A 26804-nucleotide genomic window follows, 5' to 3' on the forward strand; every position below is an offset into this window, starting at 1 on the left:
TAGTCGCCAGATATATTTTATACCGAGGATGTTATGATCATACTCAACCCATCTTTTGTTCTCTCAATGGAAGCCTGTTTACTCAGTTGTACAAAACTGTTTTGCTCCGGCGATGCAACAGCAGCAACTAGCGAGAACATTACTTTTTTTACGGAATTGTACGGATTGAAAACTTAAGAACAAATTCAGAAAAAATGTACGGGTGTCACTGCGTTCACTCTTTATACATCGAAAAACTATGGACGCCAGATTGTATATTATACCCTGCTGGAATTGTTAAACAATGTGTTGCTCGAATATTCACTTTAAAGCATATGTTGTTTTTCTTAAGGCCAAAAATTACATTTTTTCAATTATGTTCACTATACTAATTTTGCGATTACTACCTTCTGCTTTTTTTTTGTGATGCCTTCTACTCATACTGCACAGGCGGTACTCACAGGCGGTACTGCACAGGCGGTAATTTTTCTACCGACATAAAAATCACCTAGCCAAGTTCCTCTAGAGTGCTTAGACCCTACTGATGCCTCTTCTCTGGCTTTGTGTTGGCGCTCCCAACTCCTCTGCGATATTGAAAAAAGTCACGCATGGCTCAATTGAATGGAACGAGAAGTGAACATACCACACTGTACTAACTTGGCGATGTGTTCACACCAACCAAAAACGCGCTTGGCTGCAGTTGTGGTATTTTATTTTTCCTCGTACGCAAGATCGAGTGGTCAAGCAATTGCGAAGTGGTCCCGCCGACAGTCCCGCCGAGTGCTACGACTTGTGCCGCGCCTCCGCCAGATGGCGCCACGGGTCCCGCGACCGAGAGAAGACACAGTGAAACATCCCTCTCGCGAAGGGCACGATCAAATGCAGAAGCATTTCCGGGGCGCACAACGTTAAGTAGTTTGCGTTACGTTAATGTTGTTGCACTTGTGGCAACTGCTGACGAGAGAGTGCTCGCCAGCAGTAATTTGAGAGAGTCAACGATAAAAGCGCGTACGTAGCGTCCCATTCTGTGTCGGCTTCGTGGCGCAGTGGGTAGAGCACCATGTATATTGCGTTCCGCCTGCAGGGTCGAGGGATCGAAACCGGGTGCCGGATAGTATTTTTTTTATATAGTAGGGAGGGTGCGGTGTGGACTACAGACGTCAACTCGGGTAACATCGTGAGTTACTGAAATTCTCTGCATTTAAAACTCCATGTTACTCTCTCACATCTTTATTGCATGTTCATAGCGCGTGCGCTGCAAAAGCTCACGTCTTCAATGCTCTGCAACGTCGGGTAAAGTTTAATAATTTTAGTTTCAAAGACATTCCATGAGGACAGCAAACTCTCGTGTTTGCTTGTCTGGTAAAATCACTCCATCAATGGCTGGCATCAATGGCATCAATGGCTGCCATGGCATCAATGGCTGGGAGGGAAAAACGTTTCCTGACAGTTCTTGTTGGCGCCGTGTGATAGGGCAACATATATTGTTCTTTTTGGCGACTATCGTTGCGCCTCTGTCCCTTAGTGGGTGCTGCCCTAATGAGTCACTAAGGTATAAAAGCTAGCTTGCTTGTGTCGTAGACTATATGGTCGGGAGTACAAATGCAGCACTTGCAGCGGCAGCAGTTCTCTTTGAACACGGAGTGCTGAAAGGATGAAAACTGCCTCTCTGGGTACTGATTGATACAGAAGAAGATATCTCCTTTATGAGTGCTACTCTGCGGACGGGATTGCGAAAAGTCCTCACGTGTTGCCTTTCGTAAGCTGAAGTGTCCGACAGTTATATACCACCCATTTCTGGCATCTACATCTGTGACGCCACTATGGCTGAAAAAAAACACCAGTGTTGTATTCACTGTTTTGGACAAATGACCTCACGACGTTATCGTTGGCCGCGATTTATTCATAAAACATGCCACACTCATCGACTGTCCTACAGGCCTTATTCCTCCCAATTTGCCAAATTCTGCTGATACCAGATCGCCGGGCCTCTGCTCGTCGAAACAACTTCGCATGCCAAATCAAGCCATCACTCATATCACCCTGACGAGGTCTACCACCATTCCTGACGGCGATTATCTTGCTTCTCCAATCGTTGACGTTCTATTGACGCAAAATGCTGCGCTGCAACACAGGTTTGTCACCATCAAGCAGAATCGCGTTTGTTTGCCTCTCCGCAATTTTGTGTTTCACACCCAAGTCTTTCCAGAAGGAACACCCGATGCTGCCCTCAGCCATATAGGCAGCTGACATTTCTGCAGTTGTTTCAGACCGTGATCTAATGGAACAACGTGGTTCCCACCCTTGACCGACCGCCCAAGATCAAATTGCACCCACGAGGTGCCGGACGTATATCAAGCTGAAGCAAGAAAACTGCGCTGCCTTCTGTCGTCATTTGTCGTCATATTTGACTTGGGGGGCGACTGTCGCGCAACGTATCGATACAGGTGATGCCAGACCGATCAATCGCCGGCATGCTGTGTTTCGCATTCTGAACAAGGAGCGAGCCATCCAGCAAGATCTGAACATTCTCTCAAAGGACAGAATTGAATCATCACGTAGTCTTTGGGATTCAGCCGTGGTGTTCGTACAAAAAACATGGCACATTGCGCGAAGTGTAGACTACAGCTACATGAACCAGGAGGAACAGAACAATATCTACCCTCTACCCAGAATCGACCATGTCCAAGATTGAATTCATGGTTGCCATGTACTTCTCGTCAAAAACTTTTGCTCGTTCTCTAACTGATCTATATAAACGATAATACCTTTCCTAGCGCCCACAAGCGGCCAAAGCGTTAACGAGAGTTAAACCTCTCATCCCTTCGACCACTTGGTCACGGGTTATCTGCAATTTCCCGCCCCCTTCTAATACAATCCTTGCAATGATTTTTCAAGAACTTCGTGCCCTTACCGCCATAGATATATAATGGGTTGTCTATAGATATCAAACTTCGCCATTTTAAACGTTTTAGTGATTGCTAAACACCCTATGTCTCAACATCAGGAATTTTTGTAAAATGACTGCTGACACTTTGGCTCTTGTTTTTTTTTCTTTTAGTTGCATGGCTTACCTTTTGGGCCTTCGCTCCTAAACTTTTTTGTAGCGGCTAGTATAAAAATTCTGAGCAACATGCGAATACAAATTTCTAATGACGTATACGTTTCGTCTCACGAATATGTGTTATAGGGCCTGCGTATGCGTCGTTCACTGCGGACCCCTACATTTTGGGCAAACACCTGTTAATCCTCTACATCAGTATTACCGTAATTAGTTGTTTATAACTCAGCGGCTTCGAATCTTATATCATTGCGCAAGGTAATGCCAATACCTTGTGTCTCCTTCCCTTTATAGTGTTGTAATGCAACTGTGTTTCTCGAGGTATTGCATATTCGAACTCATTTTCACTCTCTCGTGCCGACGTTTCCAGTGGAAGCTCCTCTTAATTTCATTGTCTTTAAAATAACAGTGGTTCGTTTGCTTCCTAAATGTTTTCTGTGGGCTTGTGTACAATCTAGGAACTTATAATATCATATTTTTTGATTTCAATTCCTTATAGCTCTCCACATCCTCGACGTGCGTTTAGTTATTACTCCTATATATAGATTATCTTGATTGTGAACTTTAATTGCTTGTGGGTACATTTCAGCCTTCACCCCTACAGTTTCTGCGAGCGATTGATTATAGCTGCGGTCTTATTCATATTACTTTCTTTAAGAACATCTTTATACTTTTAGGACTTTACCACAGATCACTTCTAATCACGTCTACAAGAATGGGTTCTCTCTTGAATTTCGAAGTCATATTTAGCAATATTTGTTGGTGTCCTCGCCGTAATTTTTTTGCGGTGGCATTTCAATTACGCGAGGTCTTCTCTGGGTACGTATTCGCAATAGCTGGAAAACAATATTACGTGCTACACCTTTCATTACATATATGATTTTTCTATAATAAAAGGTATTTGTTCCCTGCATAATTTTTGGTATCTCACCCTGCATTTTTCTCATTACTGATTCGACCAATTATTCGTCATCTAAGGAACTTTTTGATTACCGCTTATTTATAACTGTTTGCCTTGTGGCCACTAGAATGTTTTGTTTTGATTTGATCACAACTCCAGGTATCGCGCATTCCCCTGTTTTTTTTTAGAAGTGTATCTCCCCCTTCATGCTTTTTGTGGCTTTTCTTGTACACTGGATGTCCTCTCTTTTCACGTTACCTTACAGCTTGTGTATAAAACAGGGTATTCTTCCCCCGAAAATTTGGTCTTTTTTATTCTACCTCTTCTCTCTTTTTTTAATGGCTTGTCATCCCCTAAAGGCAATCGTACAGCTACATTTTCTGTAACGAGTATGTAAAAACCGGCGTCGTCCCAGGTGGCACAGAAAGTGTGTCCCATGACCGGCCGTCTATGGCCGCTTTCTGGCATGTCCGGTAAGCATCCAAATTCTCGCAGCCACTGATCAATGCGTAATAGCCAAAATTCGGCAACCAGTGCTTCGGCGTTGCTCCGGCTGCCGGTGTTCAGACACACGACGGCAGGTACCCGGCTGCCAGATATTGAGTTTACATTCGGCTGCCGATGTTCAGACAGAGAACGGCCGAATTATGTCTATAGGACATCCGTTTTTTTGGGGGGGAAGCGGTGTTCATGCGAATTACGCCAAGCGACTGGCCAGAGAATATTGGTATTGTTGTGGCAGCTGGTGTTCGAAAGGAGAACGGTCGGATCACGCCTGCCACACATTTGCTCTTTCAAGGGTGAACCGCACGTCCTGCGGCAGAATCTTTGTTTTCTTTGTGCAACCGGCGTTATCATAGAGACCGGCCGATGTACATCCCAAGAATGTACGTTTTTCATTTCGTTACTGGTCGTCGGCCGAATTGGGGCAAGTTAACTGCCACAGAATATTGGCGAACGGTTTTCAGGAGACCAGCCGACGTAATGACTCAGTTCGTACGTCATTCTTTCGGTAAGAGGCCATTAATGCCATTTATTGCCACACAAAGACTTTTCCACACAGACAGGCGAGGTAATCCTCCCCAGTCATAGCCCTCTCCGCCTCGCCCGCCGGCTTCGTCGACGCATCACCTCGAGGCGGTTAACCCCATTAAGAAATGGAGAGCATTGGAAACATCACCGCGGCAGATATGTCCGACCTGAGATGGCGGCGGTGCACCAAAAATATTTGGCCCCAAATGGCGTCAAGCAAGCGGCCACCAAGCAGGAGCTCAATCGGCGCCGTCTCACGGACTCCCCACCAAAGTTCTCGGCTGTTCTCGGCGCAAAAGTTCTCGGCTGTTCTTCTTAGAATATTACTCCAAAATACAATGTTCCACTGTTTTGTTGGTAATAAACTTAGAAGAGGCTAAGCTTGTGCTCACCTTCGTGCTCGGCACTATGTTACTTTATTGGATTTTATGACTGATTACATAAAAACAAGTGTCAGTTTAAATTTGCGATAACAACAGAGCATTGTCAATGACCAAGCCTGATTGTTAATTTAGTTGCGGTGTTTGAAGCACCTTAGCTACTCTTGGGATATGACTCAATTGGTTAAACATAAACGACGGCATCGTAGCAAACACGGATTTCGTCAGGTTTTTCTTCCTCAACATAGATTGTTGAGTTGACGCAAGATTTAACTGTACCAATAGATAAGCCTAAACTAGTTGCCTGTATTTTCTTGTACTGCAAAAAAGGACTTCACGTTGTTCTATATGAGCTTCTTGTTAGCACATTGTGGTCTGTAAACCTAATGCATCGGTTATTGCAGGGATAGCCCAATATCAATCTCTAACCAATCGGTCACTTTCAATGGTTGTTCGTCCAGATAGGTTTCCGTGACCTCAGAAATTCCCCAAGGGTAAGTTGTGGGCGGTATTTCGCTTCCATTACACATAATGATATTACTATTTGGCTCAAATATTTGTTCAAAATGGTCGGGAATGACTCTGTAGTTTACAGGGCTGTAGCGAATGAACGTGATTCATTATTCCTGCAGCATGATTCGAATTGAATAACATCCTGGCGTGCTGATTTAGAATAGTCGTTGAATGTTAAAGAGTGTGTTAACCTTACCTTTACAAGAAACCTTCACTCGAACCGAACACGTATACCTTAAATTCCGCTGCTTTAAGAATGGCCTGAAACCTAGGTGTGTATGTGACGAGAGGTTAGAGAATAAAGATACACGTGCACAACATAAAAGCCATGGCTGCACGCGTTTTTGTCTTTCCGTGACAAAATTACAGCGTAGCTTCATTTTCCTAAAAGAACAACCGTATTTCACTCGTGCGCTCAATGTTTGAGTACGCATGTATTTGTTGTGATCCCTACACCGATGAGCTGGTTGATATGTTCGAAAGCATACGGAATGGGGCAGTGCGATTCGTATTAGGTATTTGGCACTGTCAACTTAGCATGAGCGAAAGTAAAAGTAAGCTTCAATGGTAAGACGTGAAAGACCACAGACGAAACCTCAGGTTGAAATTTTCTCGTAATATCTATCACTCCAAAACTGGAAGAGAAGGGGAGAAATATATCGAAGCGCCAATCTACATACCCCAAAGTGGGACCGCAATCTTCAAGCAAATCTTTTACTTTTCTTAAAAGGTTCCTTTAGGTTTGTTTCTTTTATAGGCCATGCTTTATCCATTTCATCTTATTAATATGTGAGTGTGATTATCTTCCAGGTATGATTTTATCCACTGTTTATAATAGAGAGTTTCACCAAGCTTTGTAGAATTATTTTGGTTGGTCTCAAATTTGGTGCTCAGTCCTATGTACCTCCCTGCTGTAATGCGTGCAAAGGTGAGGCTGGTATCAAATAAATAAATAAATAAATAAATAAATAAATAAATAAATAAATAAATAAATAAATAAATAAATAAATAAATAAATAAATAAATAAATAAATAAATAAATAAATAAATAAATAAATAAATAAATAAATAAATAAATAAATAAATAAATAAAATGCACAAATAAATAAAAAAATTAAAATAAAAAAAAATAAACTTGCGGAGCAGAATGTTAGCCCTCGACGGGTTGAGAGCCTTACCCATTCAAACTCAACCAATGAAATATTTATTGTTTTATTTCTTTCAGTATGCAAGGCTGGCTGTATGCTATACTGCCGCGAACCATGTACGGGTATGTTTATTTATTGTTTTTTTTAATGCCCGGCCGCGCCCGGCTCTGTTATCTCTGTCCCATGCGAAGCGCGTGTTCAGTTTTTTTATTTTTGTGCCGCACGGGCTATCTCATTCAGATAAGCAGAGTGTTTCGCCCTAACGCCGCTATCCCAAAATAATCTTCTGTGAACTACAATGTTCTGGATGCGAATCGACGGTTCCAGAAACTCTCGCGCCGAAAGATAAGACTGCACAACAGACGCCGCGGCATTCGATTCCGTGACGCTCGTGGACGCACGTACGTCACTTTGTTGAATACTGCTTCACCGCCTCTCTATATTTTTCAGTTGTTAGGGTGGCACAAGTTCGCCCGAATAAACTTGTTTCTTTTCCAAACAACTGCGTCGTCCTTGGCTTCGTGACATCTGGTAGAGGTGAGGGGTACGCACCCTTCATGCCCACTACAACCTATGGAATCCTCCAAGACAGTCCAACAAGAGCCAGCCTCCGTCTGCCACCCTCCGACTGCGGAGAAAGCGAAGACAAAAGACGTCGCAACCAGCACCATGGCCAACCAAGCCAATCCTCCCGTCGTTCTGCAGCAGCCACGGAAACCGCCATCATTCCGAGGAGCCCCCGCAGAAGACCCAGAAGACTGGTTGGAGAAACTGGAGCGCGTCCGGAAATTCAACAGGTGGGACGACGCAGAAACGTTCCGGCATGTTTTCTTTTACTTGGAAGATTCGGCTCGCACTTGGTTCGAGAACCACGAGAGCTCCTTGACAAACTGGGCTCAGTTCAAAAGCGAGTTCACCAAGACCTTCACTACCGTCGTGCGGAAAGAATGAGCCGCCCTTTTGTTGGAAACGCGAACGCAACACCCCAACGAAGGAGTCGTGATCTTCGTTGAGGAGATGAAGCAGCTATTTCGCCGCACAGACACGAAATGATGGAAGAAAATAAGTAGCGCTTCTTAATGCGCGGATTGAAGGAGGAACTGTTTGCTGGACTTGTCTGAAATCCGCCCAAAACCGTCGCCGAATTCGTGACCGAAGCCAGTATCATTGAGAAAGCCATCGAAATGCGTTCTAAGCAGTTTGACCGCAACTTTTTTGGCGCGGCCAATACCAATGACCGACCGGCTACGCGAGGCAATCCGCGCAATAGTGAGAGAGGAGCTGCGGAAACTTTTTCCCAACGCCGCCGCAGCCCCAAGTCGCTTCCCTCACCGACGTGATTAGAGAAGAAGTGCAACAAGCGTCGGGAACTTATACGCCATCCGAGGTACCCCGAGAGCCACAAGCTAGGACATACTCCGCGGCTGTTCGTCGACCCCGCCCTGCTCCAACACGCCGTCAAGAGGCCCCGTCGTACCGCCGCCCACTGTCACCTGCCCGACACCCGGTAGCCCGAAACCAGACGCCGAGGAAGACGGACGTATGGCGAAGCACCGGATAATAACCGAGGATGAAGCCCGACCTACCCGACAGTCACCGTACCGCGTCTCTTCACACGAGCGCGAAGCCATCCGGACTCAAGTCGACGACATGCTCAACGACGACATTACACAGCCATCGAAAAGTCCATGGGCTGCGCCGGTCGTACCCGTGAAGAAAAAAGACGGCACACTGAGGTTCTGCGTTGACTACCAGCGATTGAACAACATCACTAAAAAGGACGTGTACCCCCTGCCAGGAATCGACGACGCCCTCGACCCCCTCTTCCATGGGAGGTACTGCTCATCGATGGACCTGAAGACAGGCTTCTGGCAAATTGAAGTGGACGAGAGAGATCGAGAGAAGACTGCATTCACAACCCCGGATGGCCTATATGAGTTCAAGGTGATGCCGTTTGGGCTATGCACGGCACCAGCAACGTTCCAAAAAGTCATGGAGACTGTGCTAGCTGTCCTAAAGTGGCACACCTGCCTCGTATACCTCGACGACGTTGTGGTATTCTCCCGGACTTTCGACGAACACCTCGCAATGTTGCAGTCGGTACTCGAGGCCATCCGTACGTCGGGGTTAACGCTGAAGCCTGAAATGTGCCGCTTCACGTACGAAGACATGAAGTGTTTGGGCCATGTCGTCAACGCAGCGGGAGTCCTGCCTGACCCGGCGAAAACTTCAGCCATAGCGAAGTTCCCAAGGCGCAAAGATATGAAGTGCGTGCGCAGATTTCTTGGACTGTGCGCCTACTACCGGCGCTTGGTCACAAACTTCGCATGCATTGCAGAGCCGCCCACGCGCTTGACGAAAGATAGCACCCCTTTCAGCTGGGAAGACGACCAAGAAAAGGCATTCTGCGAGCTGCAAAGACACCTACAAAGCGCGCCCGTGCTCGCTCGTTTCAACGAAAACGCCGAAACGGAAATACACACGAACGCCAGTGTAATAGGCTTGGGTGCCGTCCTTGTCCAAAAACAAAGCGGGTGCGAAAACGTAATCACCTATGCCAGCCGTGATCTGTCGAAGGAGGAGAAAAACTACTCCGCCTCCGAAAAAGAGTGCCTGGCTATTATATGGGCCATTTCAAAATTTCACCCATACGTGTATGGCAGACCGTTCAAGGTTGTAACAGACCACCATGCGCTGTGTTGGCTCGCCAATTTGAAGGACCCTTCTGGCCGCCTTGATAGGTGGAGTTTGCGCCTGCAAGAGTTCGACGTTATAATCGTCTACAAATCCGGCAGGAAACACTCCGACGTCAAATGCTTGTCCCGCGCCCCTGTCGACCCACCACCACAAGACTCCGATAAAGACAGCGCGCTTTTCGGGGTTGTTACGGAGAGCAAACCCGCTGCCCTGCAGCGTGCCGACCCGGACTTGCGCGTAATGATCGACTACCTCGAAGGACGAAACGTCGCCGTTCCTAGAGCGTTCAAGCGGAACTTACCAGCATTCAGCCTTAAAAACGCCATCCTCGTGAAGAAGAATTTCAGCCTCGGAACAAGAACGAATTATCTACTTGTCATCCCCGCAGACCTTCGTGACGAAATTTTGGAAGCATCCCACGACGCACTGTCTTCCGGACATCTCGGCACAGCTCGCACTATTGCAAAAATTAAGGCGAAGTACTTCTGGCCCCACCTTACAAATGACGTCACCTATTACGTTCGGAGTTGCCGTGACGGCCAGCGACGAAAAACGCCTCCGATAAGACCCGCCGGACTTCTGCAACCGATCACCGTCCCGTCGAGGCCCTTTCAACCGATTGGAATGGATCTTCTAGGACCGTTCTCGACGTCCCAATCGGAGAACAAGTGGATTGTCGTAGCGACAGACTACATGACGCGCTAAGCAGAGACCGCCGCTCTTCCGCGGGGGCCTACACAAGAAGTCGCCAAGTTCTTTATAAACCAAGTTGTGCTGCGACATGGACCCCCTGAAGTCCTAATCACGGACGGGGAAGGGCCTTTACCGCGGAGCTGATTCAAGGAATCTTACGCTACAGCAACACGGATCACCGAAGAACGACGGCGTACCACCCCTAAACGAACGGACTAAGGGAACGTCTGAACAAGACGATTGCGGATATCCTGTCCATGTACGTCGACGTTCAACATAAGACTTAGGACGAAGTCCTCCCGTATGTCACGTTTGCGTACAATACTGCGACGCAGGAAACTACGCAGATGACACCATTCGAGCTTGTCTACGGAAGACGGCCGACTTCGATGCTCGACGCCATGCTTCCGCATGTAGAAGACGGCGACCTCAACGCCAACGTCCAAGGATACCTTCAACATGCGGAGGAGGCCCGCCAGCTCACTCGAGCTCGTATAACGGACAAGCAGCTGGTGGATGCCGGCCGCTACAACCTCCGACGCCGAGACGCCAAGTACCAACCAGGGGATTGTGTGTGGGTTTGGACTCCCATTCGACGACGCGGACTCAGTGAGAAGCTTTTGCGACGGTATTTTGGACCCTACCTGATTCTACGACGTGATGGGCAATTAACCTACGAAGTGATCCCCAGTGGTGATTCCGGCACATCACGACGACGCACGCGACCCGAAGTCGTCCAGGGGGTTCGCCTCAAACCGTACTTCACAAGATGACGAACTTTCTTTTTTGTGGTTTCGTTGTTGCTGTTTGTTCGGACTGTCGTTTTATTTTAGCATCGGGTTAATGCACTCTTAAAGGGAGGTAATGTCGCGAACCATGTACGGGTTTATTTATTTATTGTTTGTTTTTAATGCCCGGCCGCGCCCGGCTCTGTTATCTGTGTTCCATGCGAAGCGCGTGTTCCATTCTTTATTTTTATGCCGCACGGGCTATCTCATTCCTATAGTCATAGTGTTTCGCGCTAACGCCGCTAGCCCAGAATAATCTTCTGTGATCTACAATGTTCTGGATGCGAATCGACGGTTCGAAAACTCTCGCGCCGAAAGATAAAAGCCTGCACAGCAGACGCCGCGACATTCGATTCTGCGACGCTCGCCGACGCCCGTACGTCACTTTGTTGACCACTGCTTCGCCGCTTCTCTATTCTTTTCAGTTGTTAGGGGAGCACAAGTTCGCTCCAATAAACTTGTTTCTTTTCCAAACACCTGCGTCGTCCTTGGCTTCGTGACAATACCATTGATATTTTGTTGGTTTGAAACGAATTGTGAAACTCTAGTATTACGCCTTAGTTGCGTGAACACAGGGGGATACCACTGCAGTCACAAGAAGCAGGGCCTCATTCGCAACGCGTCTAGAATTTTTTTACCGTACCACCACATTAGAAAAACTTGCGTTCTTTCGGACTAATAAGTGTTGGTTGCGTAACTCATAAAAACAACATCAAAAATGGATCGAAAATGATAGTACTTGTTCGATTTTTCTTATGATCAGCCCTGTGAAAGATTATCAGAAAACGTGATCTAGTAGACAATTTCTTCGCAGGAACAAAGGCCAAAAACTAGAGAACTTTTGTGTAAAAGAAATTATGTTGAATGCTCCTGCGTGTTTTTTGGAGTACCAGAACGCTTAGTATGGGTATTCGCGAAGGTTTTACATACCACTAAACTTTTCAAGCAGCTGCTGTAAAAATAGTTGATTTCAGAGCACGGAAAGGTTTCAAAAAGATTCCCATTAAAAAAATTAAGTAAACGCGGCAAATTCATCTTTGCGAAATTTAACCCACTCAAGTATGCTCTTTCCGCTCGGCCCCTCCTCTTTCCCCGTTTATTACAGGTAAGCGGCCCCACAGAAGATATAAGGTCTTGGACAATACAACTATATCAGCTCTCCACTTTCTGCATGTGACGAACATTTTCTGCATTCGACAGTAAAAGAGGCACAGCCATAAAGGAACGTTGCTTTGTGAGATTTGTTTATTAAAATATTGTTGCTATCAACTGACGCTGATAATTAGGCAAGGCTGTGCTGAAGGCTGGGCGGCTGGTGGTGGCGTGTGGGCTCAGCTTGATGTGGGCGCATTGGACCCAAAATGGTGGGTTTGTGCTTCTGCACATCACGATTGAGTCATCTGCTAGCCCTGCATGCACTAGTCGTCCACCGGCCTCAGTACAGTTAACGTACTGTGTCTGAACGTCATTGCCCGTAGCATGGGCGAACTTCCGGCAGCTTTATTCCGGCTGGAGTCCGACGAGCACATCTCGGCTGCCCTGATGTAGCCGTACTTCGGCCTCACACGGGTGGCTTTGGAATACCAGAGACGTACGTCTGGAATCTGGCCGTATGAACGTGAGCCGGTCGACTGGCCGACGGACACCGGCCGCTGGATAGTCATGGGAGCACGGCCGTATAAGGCCAAAAGGCCCACATATAGACACGGGCCGAACACCACCGCCAAAAAAGGGTCAGACTGATAATCACCGGCCAAAGTACACCAGCTTGAGTTAGGCCGTGCAGTCCTGTGCTCTTTGGGTTTTTCTAGATTTTTTGTTGTTGCCGATCTCTAAATTTGTGTTTTCTCCAGCTTACATTTTTGCATGTAAATATGTGTATCTTTGAACATTCCATCTCTAACGTTTTTCGCATTGCTTGTCCGTAGAAATGATGTTTTTTGTGGCCGAATTGTCCTACGCTAAACCTTAAATATCACAGTAACTAAAAACTAGGAGTTAGCAAAGTGACGTGCATAAATAAGTGTTGGCAAAAGACGTGCGGCGCTGTTGAACTTCCGGGCATTGTTTTTTCGGGACTAATACTTCTAGAACCGTGAAATGCGGTCTCAGAAATTGCCGAAAATGACCAACAATTCATTCGTTGGAAAGAGGCAATACCGTTTCTCTATTCAAACACAAAGCACGCTCGGTATAGAAAAGAAACAGACTAAAACGTTGGCTTCAATTTTTTTTAGTATTACAGCTGAGTTCGGCCAGATCTAAAAAATACACACAAAACCAAACAAGAGGCTGTAGTGTGGGGCAGTATTAGCAAATATTACCCAAGAGGGTCGGTTTGCTGTCCAGGAATACATGAGGGATAGCTCTTCTATCTGGCTCCTCCGAGGACGTTTTCGCGAATCTTAATCGCTCTCTCTCCATACATTCAGATGGCTTGACAAATGTTTGTTGCAACAATGGAAACCTTGTTTCAAGAGTTTTTTTCTGTACCTGCTCAAAATTTTTTAGTGTAAAATATATTCTGTATAGTTTCCAGTAAAACCAAAAACCACAAAAAATGCAGCAACGTACTGCTGAACTTTGGCCTCTGGAATCAATGCTCTGCCAACTAAGCAATATTTGCTGTATTAATACCACATGTGTACACTCACTGTAAACATTTCCTAGCCATCTGCCTTTATAGTCCGTTTATCTTTGTATTTCTCCGTTATAACTCGCATTACACAAGCGGTATTAGTGAAGGAGTGACACTTGTATGCCTAAAGCAAGGTTATCTTTATAAAGCTTACCCAAGGCTGTAAAAAATAAATGTTTGGCATATGAATGCGGGAGTTTGCGTAGGTTGAGGCTGAAACTGGCATACATTATTTAATGAACAGGTGGTTTACTTGCGAATCTCATCTAATGCTGAGTTAGCAACAGAAAGTTCTGATAGTTTCTATACCAAATCAGCTCCCTTTTTCCCTCTTGCCTAAAAAATGTCAGTTGTAACACAGGGAATGTTTCTGGCATGGGGATTATTCAACAATTTTTCTTGATGGACCATTCCACGTCAAACGTCTAAGGCAGTGCTGTCCACAATTTTTAGTTTCACTGCAACATTGGCTGTTACAACCAATTCTATTTAAGAAATTTTTTTAGGAGCGAAGCTTCTCTTGCTCGGGCCCTGTGCCGTCCTTCGTTGCGCCGAGTACATACCGCTGATGATGACGGTGGGAGGATGCCCCTAGGGATTGGCCAACCAAAGATTGTCCGAAGAGGTCAAAACGTTCAATGCGTTCGTTGCTAACCAACAAGGAGGAGAGGAAGAAGAAGAGGTTGTCGTTCGTTGTCTGCGAGCTCAAGACACGTATTGGGGGTACGCGACAGAAGAGGCTCTGCAGAAGGCGACGGCCAAGGTGGCTAAAATGTCAGACACAGAATTTGCCAAGTTACCCATGCAGATTCTCATCGTCCCAAACAAGCCCTACATAATCACTACAAACATCGACGTCGTCGATGGTATTTTCGACGGGCGGTGGGAAGTCCCAAGCTTCGCGAGCGGGTAGTGGTGGTCTTGACGCGGTGGCGCCCAGTTTCGATCCCACAACTCTCTGGCTGCGACGGCAGGTACGTGGCGCCATTCGAACTGCGCTACAAACCGAGGCGTGAGCATGGCAACGAACGCGCCTTATGTCCTTCACTCATTTAGATGTGGCGCGCCGCCAAAAAGACGTATAACAACATGTCGAGTCTTTACATGATGTGTGGGCGAATGTTTCACGCTTTTACCGATAGGCATTTTATCTTCGCCCCTATCATCATCATTCACTTGGTCGAGATGGCGGGATTTTTTCTCTCTCTGTCTCTCTCAGAAATTTCGATATCCTGGTTAGGAAGAAAATCTCGGAAGCAAAATAAATTTTAAATAAATTTATTGCAAACACGGCGAGCAGTTTCTAGCTGCTAAAAGAAAAGCGCGCCTTTTTCTAGAAAGATTCACAACTGGTAGTGTATCTCAAAAAGCTTTATGCGGAATCAAAGTGGGGTTCTTCGCCATATGAGTCATGACTTAAAGCTGTTACTGTTAAATATCATCATCACGGCGCTTGAAGACGAAGAGCAAAAAGACTGCTCCTTCGCGCGAGCGCGTGCTACTTCTACTTCTTCAATTAACGTTCTTTATTCTTTGCCGTCACTGCTCTCGCTCGTCTGAACCAATGGTGCCCTTACCACGATTCTACCTCCACGCCCACAACGAATGTCTATCTGTGACTCAGCAGCAGAGAAGTAAACGGCGGTGGAGCAGCGGACCGACCTGGATCGCGCGACGAGACCGGAGTGGCCAGCAGAGCCATCGGAACGGCTAGCAAGTAAGGCGTCATTATAAACCACCGAGAAAGGAGCAAACAAGGGATAACGAAGAAAAGGAAGGCGCTTCCCTGCCAGATCACGCAGCTTATCTACGCAGGCGAGCAGCAAGTTAATGAAGCAGCCAGCAGAGAACAGCTACTCGCGACTCAGGCGCAGGTCAGAGGTATAAGCGAAAGCCTCAAGAGTGCCAACGAGCAAATAGAGAAATATCTGACTGAAAATACAGCCGATGCCGAATTTGAAAGAGTAATCAAGTATGACATAAAAATAATCGCAATTTTGTCTACCACCGAGTTCAGATGTAGAGCCTGTACAAATGGAATTAAATAGCAGCGGAAGGCAGGCGGTAGCACTAAGTACAGCGCGAGACGCAACGGAGCTAGTGAAACTACCGAAGCTGGAAATGATAACGTGTGGGGGAACATCTTTGGAGTGGCAGCGCTTCTGGGCGCAGTATGAGTCAGCGGCTCACCTCAGACCTAATATGACAAAGGGACAAAAATTCAATTATTTGTTAGCATCTATCACCGGGAAAGCAGCGGCTGCCATAGAAGGGCTCCATATTTCCGCAGAGAACAATTACGATGAAGCGATAAAAATACTACAAGAAACGTTCGGAAATCGAGAACAATCGGTGGAGCTGCACACGAGTGAGCTGTTGAACTTAGAAAAAGTAAGTTCGGCGCAAGAAACGGACGATCTCCGCAGGCTTGTGCAGAGAGTACAGATCAACACATTGGCACTGAAGTCACTGAAGGTGTAACCCGAGAGTTACGCACCGATGTTGTTGCCAGTGTTGAAACGAGCGATTCCACCGGAGTTATCAGTCTAGTTCAAGTCCAAAGAAGCCATAAGGAGCAGCTCAGCCCCGGAAGTTAGCGCGCAAAAACACTCAACGGGAAAAGAGTACGCTCAAAAGTTGGACAGGCTGATGACATTTCTAATGGAGCAGTTATGCTTTCGGCAGCAAACACAGCGTGAACAGGAGAAGACAGCTGCGAAAGCCAAAGATAACATCAAGCAGCTGCGCACAACTTTCAGCTTCTACAGTTCCGCGGATAGAGTCTGTCTTTTCTGCGAGCAGAAAAGCCACTCGACTGAGGACTGTCGTAGGAGCATTCCAATGACCGAAGAGAAGGCCATTCTAACAAATAATAGAGTATGATTCAGGTGCACCCGACCGAATAACACTGCACGAATCTGTAGAGCACGCGTGAACTGCAAGCAATGCAAGGGACGACATGCTACGTCTGCGTGTAGAACAGTGCGACAAGAAAAGACGGTGCAGGTTGAAGCACAGCACGTGAAGGCGACGACATCTACTCTGCACGCTACTGAAATATACAGCATGGTTCTGTGCTTTTGCAGGTGGCTGTGGCATGGATAGGGGGAGACACGTCTGGCCGACATTGCCGTTTGCTGTTCGACAGCGGGAGTTAGCGGTCATTCATTCAAACTGGATTGGCAAAAGAAATTGGTGCAAAAGTAATAAGACAGGAAAGGCTAACAATCGGTTCATTCGGAGGAGACGAGAAAATCAAGTACATGGGCGTAGTTCAAGTGACTATAGCACCCCGAGACAAGTAAACAGAAACAGTAGTCGAAACTTTGCATGTTGACGTAATTTCGCACAGTAAGCTTCCTGCTCCCAATGAGAACATCAACGAAAAAATGGAACAACTGCAGCTACGAGTAGCGGACGACAGGACCAAGACGACAGCCAGAGAGGCGATAGGACTACCAGTTGGCTCCGAATATTATTGGGAGTTTCTCACTGGTAAAACACGTCAACTTCAAGCCAGACTGATGGCAGTCGAGACAACCTTAGGTTGGTAGTGCAAGGTCTGTCGGAGAAATGTAAAACGAGACTAACGCGAACCCAATCAGTTGTAGTTGAAGCTGCGGAAACAGAACTTCAACAAGACATACAGACGTTCTGGAGCCTGGAATCATTTGGCATCACAAAACCCAGTTGAAATACTAAAGAAAAGCAAGAAATCAAAGAAAAGTAAGAAGTCAAAGAAAAAAAAAAGAAGTGAAACAAAAGCAAGAAATCTAAGAAAAAGAAGTCGGGAAAGAAATTTAAAAAAGGAAAATCGAAGAAACAAAAGTAAAAAAGGGCTTATCTAAAAAACGCAAGAACAAAAGTTTGAAAAGGAAGTTTGAGGAAAAATCTGAGGATCAGGAGGGTAGCCTGCCTTTGTCGCCATCGTCAGCATCTGGCCCGCAATCAGGTGCCGAAACAGTTCCCGAAAAACAGGCTTCAGTTCCGTCACAACCACAGCTACTTTAGGAGCCACGCTAAACCCTGCCCCCAGGAGATGTGGTGCTAATGAAAGACCGGGGCCCAAGGACGTTTTGGAGAATGTGCCTAATTGAGAAAACCTACCCTGGACGTGACGGAGTTACAAGGGCTTGCCTCCTTCGGGTGGGAAAAGAACTTCTCACAAGATTGGCGAATCACATCTATCCGTTGAAGGGTTGCTTCAAATGAACCGCCAAAACACAGCTCGATTCAAGTTGGCCGGGCGGCAGCTTGTAAATATCATCACGGCTCTCGAAGACGAACAGCAAGAAGGCTGCTCCTTCGCGCGAGCGCGTGCTACTTCTACTTCTTCAATACACGTTCTTTGTTTCATGCCATCACTGGTCTCGCTCGCCTGAACAGTTTAAACTTTTTTAGAAGAGGGCAGCTGCAAAGTTTCTCTATATATTTAAGGGCAAGAGAATCCAGTGCAGCTAGCCATTTTGGAGTGGCCAGCAAATTACTTTACACATGTGTGTGCTTAGTCGTGCTGATGTCCTTACCTCAGGGATGGCGGAACATGTAAAAATACGCTATTTATCTCATTTGAAATGGCACAGAAAGTAATAAAGGTAGAGCTCGGGTAGCTACTTGCATGAATAATCCGCAACAACAGCGCACGAACGGGAGCGAAACAAAATAGATCGATTGATCCTGGTGTTTAACGCGCCGACGCAACGAAGGCGTTGAGGCGCGCCGTAGTGGAGGGCTCCGGATTAATTTTGACCACCTGGGGATCTAACGTGCGCCGAAATCTCGTACACACGGGCGTTTTTGCTTTTCGCCTCGATCAGAAAAGCTGCCGCCGCGGCCGGGAATCGAACCCGCGACCTCGTGCTCCGCAGCGCAACGCCTTAGCCATTGAACCACCGCGGCGGGCAGCGAAACAAAATAAAAAGACAGTACATGCGCTAACAACCAGGTGACTTCATTCCGGTAGGTTATATACAAACACACGAATGACGAAACAACTTTTAGATAAAGAAAAAAGGAACGAAACACCAGAAACCAAAGGAAAAACCTCAAAATAATAAACTATGGCAAGGAATGTAATGGCAATGCTCTGCCAGTGCAATCACTAAGAACGGCCATCAACATATTTGACTTCCTTCTGAAGCAGTGCAACAGAGGCCTGACTAACACAATTTTCGCCCCTCTTTGCTATACAGTTGGGCTTATAAATCTCGCGCGTGTCACTGGAGGCGTAAACATGCACACCACCGCTTTTTTGAAGCTCATAGGTACCCAAGAAATACACTGCCCCTTGCCGGCACGAGATTTCTTAGGCCGCATGATAATAAAACGGAGGTCAGAATTCTGTATTGAGCCCACTCGTGATTGCTTCAGAAGGAACCTGAAAAAATTATTCCGCCTCACAGTGATTCCAGTACTGGAATGTCACATATAGAGACCTAAACATTGTTGCCAAATTTCCCGCCTTTCTTCTTTGCTTCTGATCTGTTTTTTTTAGCCTACTTGTGGCGGCGTCCTTCGTGTCTTTACACATGTTGCAGACAGCAACACAGCACATATATTTGTTCATCAGCACTTGAACTGTCTTTAAAGGAACGCAAAGCTGTACCAGCCACCGGTTTATTCATGGCGTGCTGGACAAGAAACGCTCAACGCGTCTGCGGACGCAGAGCGCGCTTTTCTTTCGCGGGACACAGTATAGATGGTGCGGCAATAGGGCGCTATTACCCAGCGTTCCCCGTGCTCACCCTGGGCGGGCGTGGCGGGTGATCCCTTTTGTCGGCTTTCGGCCTTTCTTCGGCAGGAGAGTCTCCTCGAGACTGCAAGCGAAGCGGTGGCTGCGTTGTTTCGCGGTGTAACTTAGCTTGCTGCTTTATAAAATTGCCGTGAGATGATAAGCGTTCTCAATAGTGTGTCATCAGCTTATCATTAGTTTTAGGACCATTGTTCATACAGACAAAGCAGTAGAGCATATGTCGACTGGTCGCATTTGGTGCAATTCAGAGGCTCCAGATTTACCCGCCGTCTAATACGTTCTTGATTTGGCACTTACAAGTTGGGATGGAGGAATGTGTGGGAAAACACCAGCGTACAGCATACAAACATTCATAGAGGTGACCGTGACAGGCAGTCAGTGCCGATCCTAGTTTTCAACGCTTCCTAGGGGAACCCCCCTGCATGTTTATCTTTATTTCTCTACATACTTCTCCAACCACCAAGTTGGTCAAGAACTAGCGGTTGGCGACCGGATACGGATGCAAATTCGCCGCGGAAGCGGGTAAAGGGTCGCGAAGCGGTCCAACTGCTAGGTGACTTCAAATCATTTTTTCCCAGTTGTAGCGGAAGCGTTAATCGATGATCCCCCAGGATTGTTCACTGAAGCTCCTTTCGGCCACCAAACGAGCGACTTTCTACGAAGGCCAATGCGTCAAAATCGTTTATTATTGGATCTCCGTATTCAGCGTAGCCCTCAGCCTGCGGAGTTAAATGACTCCGAGATGCTTTGTGATACGTGTAAGCGGCACATGCTGTGGTGAAACCAGCACGCAGTACAACCATTTGTTAGAATTGCAGAGCGGCAAATGATGCCGCGCCAGCCGTTTTTGCAGGCAGCCTGAAACATCCATTCAGTGGAGTGTTTGCAGGGTTTCTCCGTGCCACTATCAAAGAAACAGCATCGCCACTTGATTCAGGCAGTACAAGTCAAGAGCCAGCGTCACGGGCAACGAGCGCATTCTGGTTTTCTGGATGAAATTGTGTTGCTGGAGCTTAACCTGAAGATTGCGATTGTTTTTCTAGTCACACTGGACGAGGCGTAATGATCCAGCGTTCGGCAAAGCAGCTGCCGCCATAATCATAAGGGAAACAGGTATGCGGGTAGCCAAGTTACCAGAAAGCACGCCGCCAGCGTAGCGCCACTATCTTTAGGTTTACGGTATTCCGGCTTTGATGATGTAATCAATGGTTTCCTGCGCGAACTAGGAAATATCGCGTTCATGGGACTTCTACTGTTTTAGACTTTTAATAGGGACTTTTAACAAGCTTCCAGGATCGATTTATATTTGATAGCGATGCGGTCGCCGCCATCACAAAAGTGGGTCTGCTTCACAATGGGGATTCCTCACTACCGGGCCTGGATGGGTGCGGCCCCCGATTGCCTCCGTCGTCTAGCCTCCGGCGTCGAACATTGCTGTCAGAGCCCCGGAGAAGCAGGCCCTTTGTTATCGTTAGAAGCGGAACCGCCTTTAGCACAAATCAGTACCGATCCTCGTCTGCCTCCCTTCGCTGTGGCGCCAACTGCCTGCAGATCCCTACATCTGGACAGAAAGGATGTAGCTTTCGTGTTCGTTTCCGAAGTGCCAAAAATAATGCCTGTAAGTATCTGTTCCTGGTGACTCTCTGTAGAATGGCCGTGATTTCAAACCGCTACACGGTTCGCCACTGCAAAATTCGTCTCAAGCGTTCTTTACATTTGAATTTGCACAAAAACTTCATCGAGGCTAAAAAATTGATGTCCGTTAACGGTAGCTCAAAGTTACAAATTTCTTCTTGTTCTTGTACTGTGATGATGGGCGCACAGAAAAGAAGCGGAAGTTTCTTGCAGATTAAAATGCGTTTTTTATAACATTCAAGGCCTATCTTGAAAAAACGACATGCGCGTTTTTAAGTTGACAGAATCATGTGAAATTTCGTCACGTGATTTTATGCATAAACACCAGTGTTTCTTGAGCAAAAGGGTGTATGTCGTCTTCAAAATGTGGTTTACTGCTGCATGCATATTCACAATCTTGTGCGATGGGTAACTTTGAAACTTTATTTTCAGCTTTTCCACAAACAGCCTATTGAATGTCGAATATTTATTATCTGTGAAATCTACAAGAAAAACCATCTCGTTATCTTTCAGCGGCTTTTATTATCTTTCTCGACGCGCCCCTTGCAGGTTGTATATCAAGTTTTGCAGCTTGAGTTTTTGTATTGCGTATAGAAACATTTACCCAAATTTGGCAGCATTCAAAATTACTCGCTCTTGGATGCAGACAGTACCTGCAATCTAAAGGGTTACCCACTTTCCTTTACGACATACTTTAGCATGCCCTACCCTCACTAATATTCAGGTCGTTTCATCTTTAGTAGTTCTCTCTTCTGGTTGTCTGACACACTTCATGTGCAGCATTGTAGAACCCCGCAAGGTGCGTGTCGAATCACTTTTTCAATCGGACAACACCATTTGCACCCAATCAACAGGCGGAATCCGAAACTGCTTCCTTGCCAGCACTCGGCCACAGGGAGATCGTCAGTAGAGTGAAGGTCGCTTACAGCCGGCCGTCTAAGGCCAAGGTAGCCGCTAAATATTTTTTCGTTCTTAAACAAAAAACTTCCCGCACTAAATTACAAGAACAAAACGCCCTTTCGACGCCCTTTTAAATATGCCACAGTGTGAATTTGTCCTAGGAGAACAACAGGCGGCGATAAGTGCCTGAACATAAGCAGTATTCAGAAATTTTCACGTGTATTTTTTTAGCGCTCTGCGATTACCAGCTTCCCTAATAGTGTTAAGGTGCAACAATTGATGAGGGCCAGAAGAGAGAGAAAAGAGGGTGTATTTTAGGAAACTTTTGCGTGATGCCTGGTAGCAGTCGCACCAAGAACACGCGCTCACGAAGGGGCACGTTCTCGTCTTCTTCGCGGCTTAGGCGGTGATGATCAAGCTTGTGATTTCCATGATGAGGATGAGGATGATGGAGGCACGCCAGAACGGCGCATACCGGCTCTAGACGATTGGCGTCTGCACTCTGTTGCTGGTTACACACGTAACACTATCCCCCTCCCGGAATAGCATCGTCCCGATGCTCAAGATCACTGTCAACAGGGTCCGAAGCCACAATTGTCGTGAAGTCGGTTTAGCGCGAAACATACGGTTTCAAACGCACTACATGGACAGTCACTGGTCGAGATCGACTACGACCGGTAACACCAGAATTCTCGGGTACCACCTCGTAAGTTACTTCGCTAAGTTGACGAAGCACCTTGTACGGCCCGAAATAATTGCACAGAAGCTTCGTCGATAACCCCCGACGTCGAACGGGTAACCAAACCCACACAAGGTCACCCGGTGCAAATGCCGCGTGACGGCGGCGAAGGTCGTAACGGGAAGCGTCCAGGTGCTGGTGTTCTTGGTGCGCCACACGTCGGTCTTGCGGATCTGCGGACGAGCCGGTAATTCCCTTTGTGGCCAAGAGCCAGGAGGTTGCGGTCGGGAGTACGTCGGGGGTGGCATAGTTGCCGTGGTCAGCGCTGTGGCCATGTGACAGCGGAGAGCAGTCACGTAATTCATTTGGGGCATAAGCTGGGTTCGGGGCGGCCCAGGAGCGGAAATTGCTTGACGAAGGGGCTCAGGAGCAGAAATTGCTTGGCGAATTTCTTGCCGCACAACATCCGCAACCGAGATGACAGCTGGCTGCGACGGCGCTATTCCTATTCCGCACTTTGCCAACTCCTCACGAACAACCGAGCGGACAAGTTCGCGCAGGTTGTTGTCGCCCATAGTGGTGCACAGTGATGCCGCGGATGGGCTCGGAGTTTTGATCGACGTTCGGGAATACTGGTGGCACCACTCCTGCACAGCTCGCTCAATGGCAGTTGCCTCCTTAATAAATTCTGGCACAGTACGCAGTGGGTTGCGCACAAGGCCTGCGAAGAGCTGTTCTTTGACGCCGTGCATCACATACCGAAGCTTTTTGGGCTCGCACATATCGGGATCCGCGCGCCGGAAGAGACGGGCCATGTCCTCGGCAAACATTCCGACGCTTTCGTTTGGCTTTTGTATCCGTATTCCCAGAAGGCTTTGCGAACGGTCTCGACGGTCGCTGCTGGCGAAGCTGTCGCGCACTTCCCGGCGGAAGTCGTCCCATGTCTCTAACCTTCGTTCGCGATTTTTAAACCATATCCGCGCCCCGTGTTCTAGCGAGTAGTAGACATTCTCAAGCTTTTGTGCAGGTGTCCACTTGTTCAAACTGGCGACGCGCTCGAATGGGTCACGCCAGTCATCTACGTCCTCGGAATCGGTTCTGTAAAAGCTGCTGGGAGTACGGGGCTGGTGAAGCATCAGCTGAGGCGGCAGCGATGCTTGAGCCATTACCTCTGGTTCAGAAACCTGGCGCCTTTGTGCGGTGTCAAGCAGGAGGCCGTGTTCTGGAGGTAGGCCTAGCTTGCGGCGGCTGCAGCGATGTACGGGCGTGCAGACGCTGGGAGGTCGCTCAGGGCTTTCAGAGGGCGACCTGGGGATCAGATGCTCCGGTACCCAGCACCTCCACCAGTGTTACGGTGCAACAATTGATGAGGGCCAACAGGAGAGAGAAAAGAGGGTGTATTTTAGGAAACTTGGGCCTGATGCCTGGTAGCAGTCGCACCAAGAACACGCGCTCCCGAAGGGGCACGTTCTCGTCTTCTTCGCGGCTTAGGCGGTGATGATCATGCTTGTGATTTCCATGATGAGGATGAGGATGATGGAGGCACGCCAGAACGGCGCATACAGGCTCTGGACGATTGGCGTCTGCACTCTGTTGCTGGTTACACACTTAACAATAGTACATTTTTCAGTGCCATCTCTGTCACCACCTAAAAACAATGCAGCTGAATCGTCTCGGAGGCTGAAAAGCTGTACAAATGCCTAAATTATCCCTCTCCCCAAAGCCCATATCCAGTAAGAGCTGCGAATGCATTGTACAAAAAGGCCGGTGTTTTTTTTTAACCACTTGGATTGTTACACCGCGCTGTCCAGAACATTTTATTTTTGCACATTTTTTCGGAACGTATTTTTGGTCACAGCCATGATAGGTTGTTTTCAAGTGATGACACAGGCGTATACGCCGATATTTTTATTTGGGCCACAAGTTTAAATATACTCCTTGGTGCTCAGGCAAAACATATTTGAAGGTATTTGGGCGAAAAAATGTTTTGAATACAAAAAAAAAATTCATAAACTGGCTCTGGTGGCAAATTCGTAGAGCATAATGCACAAAATTTGAAACTTTCGCGAATATAAATCACAAGCTGTTCCAGCTATTTCCACAGTTTATTTTTATCATACTATTTTAATACCTCTTTTTTATTTTCTAGAAGTTTCCTTATTGTAAAGTAGTTTCAAGTACTTTCTTTACTCAAAAAAGAGGATCCTCCACAATTTTTAAAAATTTTAAAAATATCAACTTTTTTCTCTCGAACAACAAAACTAAGAGGTTCAGTTTTTAGGTGTTATTCATACACTTGTTTGTTATTTGTATCGATATTCGTTTATATAGGAGAAGTGGTTTCCTATAAAAACTGGGCTGGAATTTGGCGTAGTTTTAACACCGATATATAAAAAAGGCCATCTGGAATTTTTTTTTAATGTTTCACAGATTGCAGCCAAAGTGTTTCTCTTTCGCAGGTTTGAAAAAGTATGTTGCAAATATGTCTGCTTTTGTAGCTATACATCACTAAATATGATGTTGTAGTAGTATTGCGGGGTTATACTATAATCGTTATTCGGGTGGCAACGTAAAGTCAGAAAAGGCCGGCACAGCTGAATAATATTGAGAAGAAAATTGACGCCACCTTGCGTTTTTGAAATAGCGGTGACTGAACTACATACTTTCCAAATATGATGTAAAACCTGTGGCTCGCAAAATGAGCATTGGTGGCTACGCCCACTGGTCGCGTTGAACCAAACAATTCGAAACATGGCATTTTCAAGACCGATGATATATAAGAGACAAAAAAATATTGTCTTTGCTAAGACACACCGCACTTGAGAAGTGATAAAAGACATCCTTAATTGAAAAGGGCAAATATTGCTTGTGTCCGCAATATTGACATTTCTTTGCCATATAGAGAACCGAAACTCTCTTCAAACTGCGTTTCTCGCCACCGGTACACCATCGTGCCTCACGGCAGCCTTTAGGTTGCTTGAAGATTGAACACCGATACATCGGTGGGAGCTATGAATCTCCGTCCGGACGAATTGCTTTTAGAAACTGACTCCGGCAATGTTAAATGCACACACACTGACTGGTGAGGGAAGCATAGCTTTACTACCAGAACAGCGTCCGGACATTAAGTATTTAGGACAGCGCAGGGCTTAATGGAGCTCAATAGCTTACATACTCTGTGCTACAGTGAAGCACAAGTAAGAACACGGTGTGCAATTTCTTATCCACAGGGAAATTGCAAGGGAAATGCAGGAGATTTTTCATGATTGCGGGAGAGTCGCGGCTGTGGCGATCAAGCTAAACAAGCGATACAGGTTAAAAGTAGTAGAGGCCTATGCGCCAACAACATCTAAGATGATAAAGCCATCAATGACTTCTAGGAGGACGTTCGATCAGCAGTGAAGCAGGCAACAACAGAGTGCCTAATTTTCTGGTCAATTTTAACGAAAGGTAGGTAAGAAGCAAATGCGAGAATGGACAGTGGAAACTCGGAATGGACAATCGCCATACTCGAGGAGTTAAACATATGTGATTCGCCAAAAAGAAATAACGTCAGGCTGATGTACACATTCTTCTACATGCCGAAGAGTACCATATCGGCATGCAAAAGTTCCGATGGTTCAACCATGGACTAAAATTACTTCTTTTAAATTGACCACCCTGGTACGGTGCAAGAAGTAGACATTCAAGGTAAGATTCGAACAGTAGTCATGGCATGGTTAGATGCATGCTAGGGAGGAGTCTCTAAACTGAAAGAAGGAAACTCATGAAACTAAGAAACTACGCCTGGAGTCATTAAGAGCCAGAACGCAAGAGTTTGAGCCACTCTTCCGAGCAAATTGTCGCTTCGGAACAAACGGAACGAGGTCAGTCTAGATAACCTATATTACAACCAAATATCGACACTAAGTGAATCGGTAGCAGGTGTGGAGAGTCAATCTGTAGGAAAGAAAATAAAAACTAAGTGAGAAAACAACGGAACGAATTGCCAAACGTAAAAACATGAAC

The sequence above is a fragment of the Haemaphysalis longicornis genome, unplaced genomic scaffold, assembly GCF_048455015.1.
Source record: "Haemaphysalis longicornis isolate Haplotype H1 unplaced genomic scaffold, Haemaphysalis longicornis Haplotype H1 scaffold_11, whole genome shotgun sequence".
NCBI classification, from domain to species: domain Eukaryota; kingdom Metazoa; phylum Arthropoda; class Arachnida; order Ixodida; family Ixodidae; genus Haemaphysalis; species Haemaphysalis longicornis.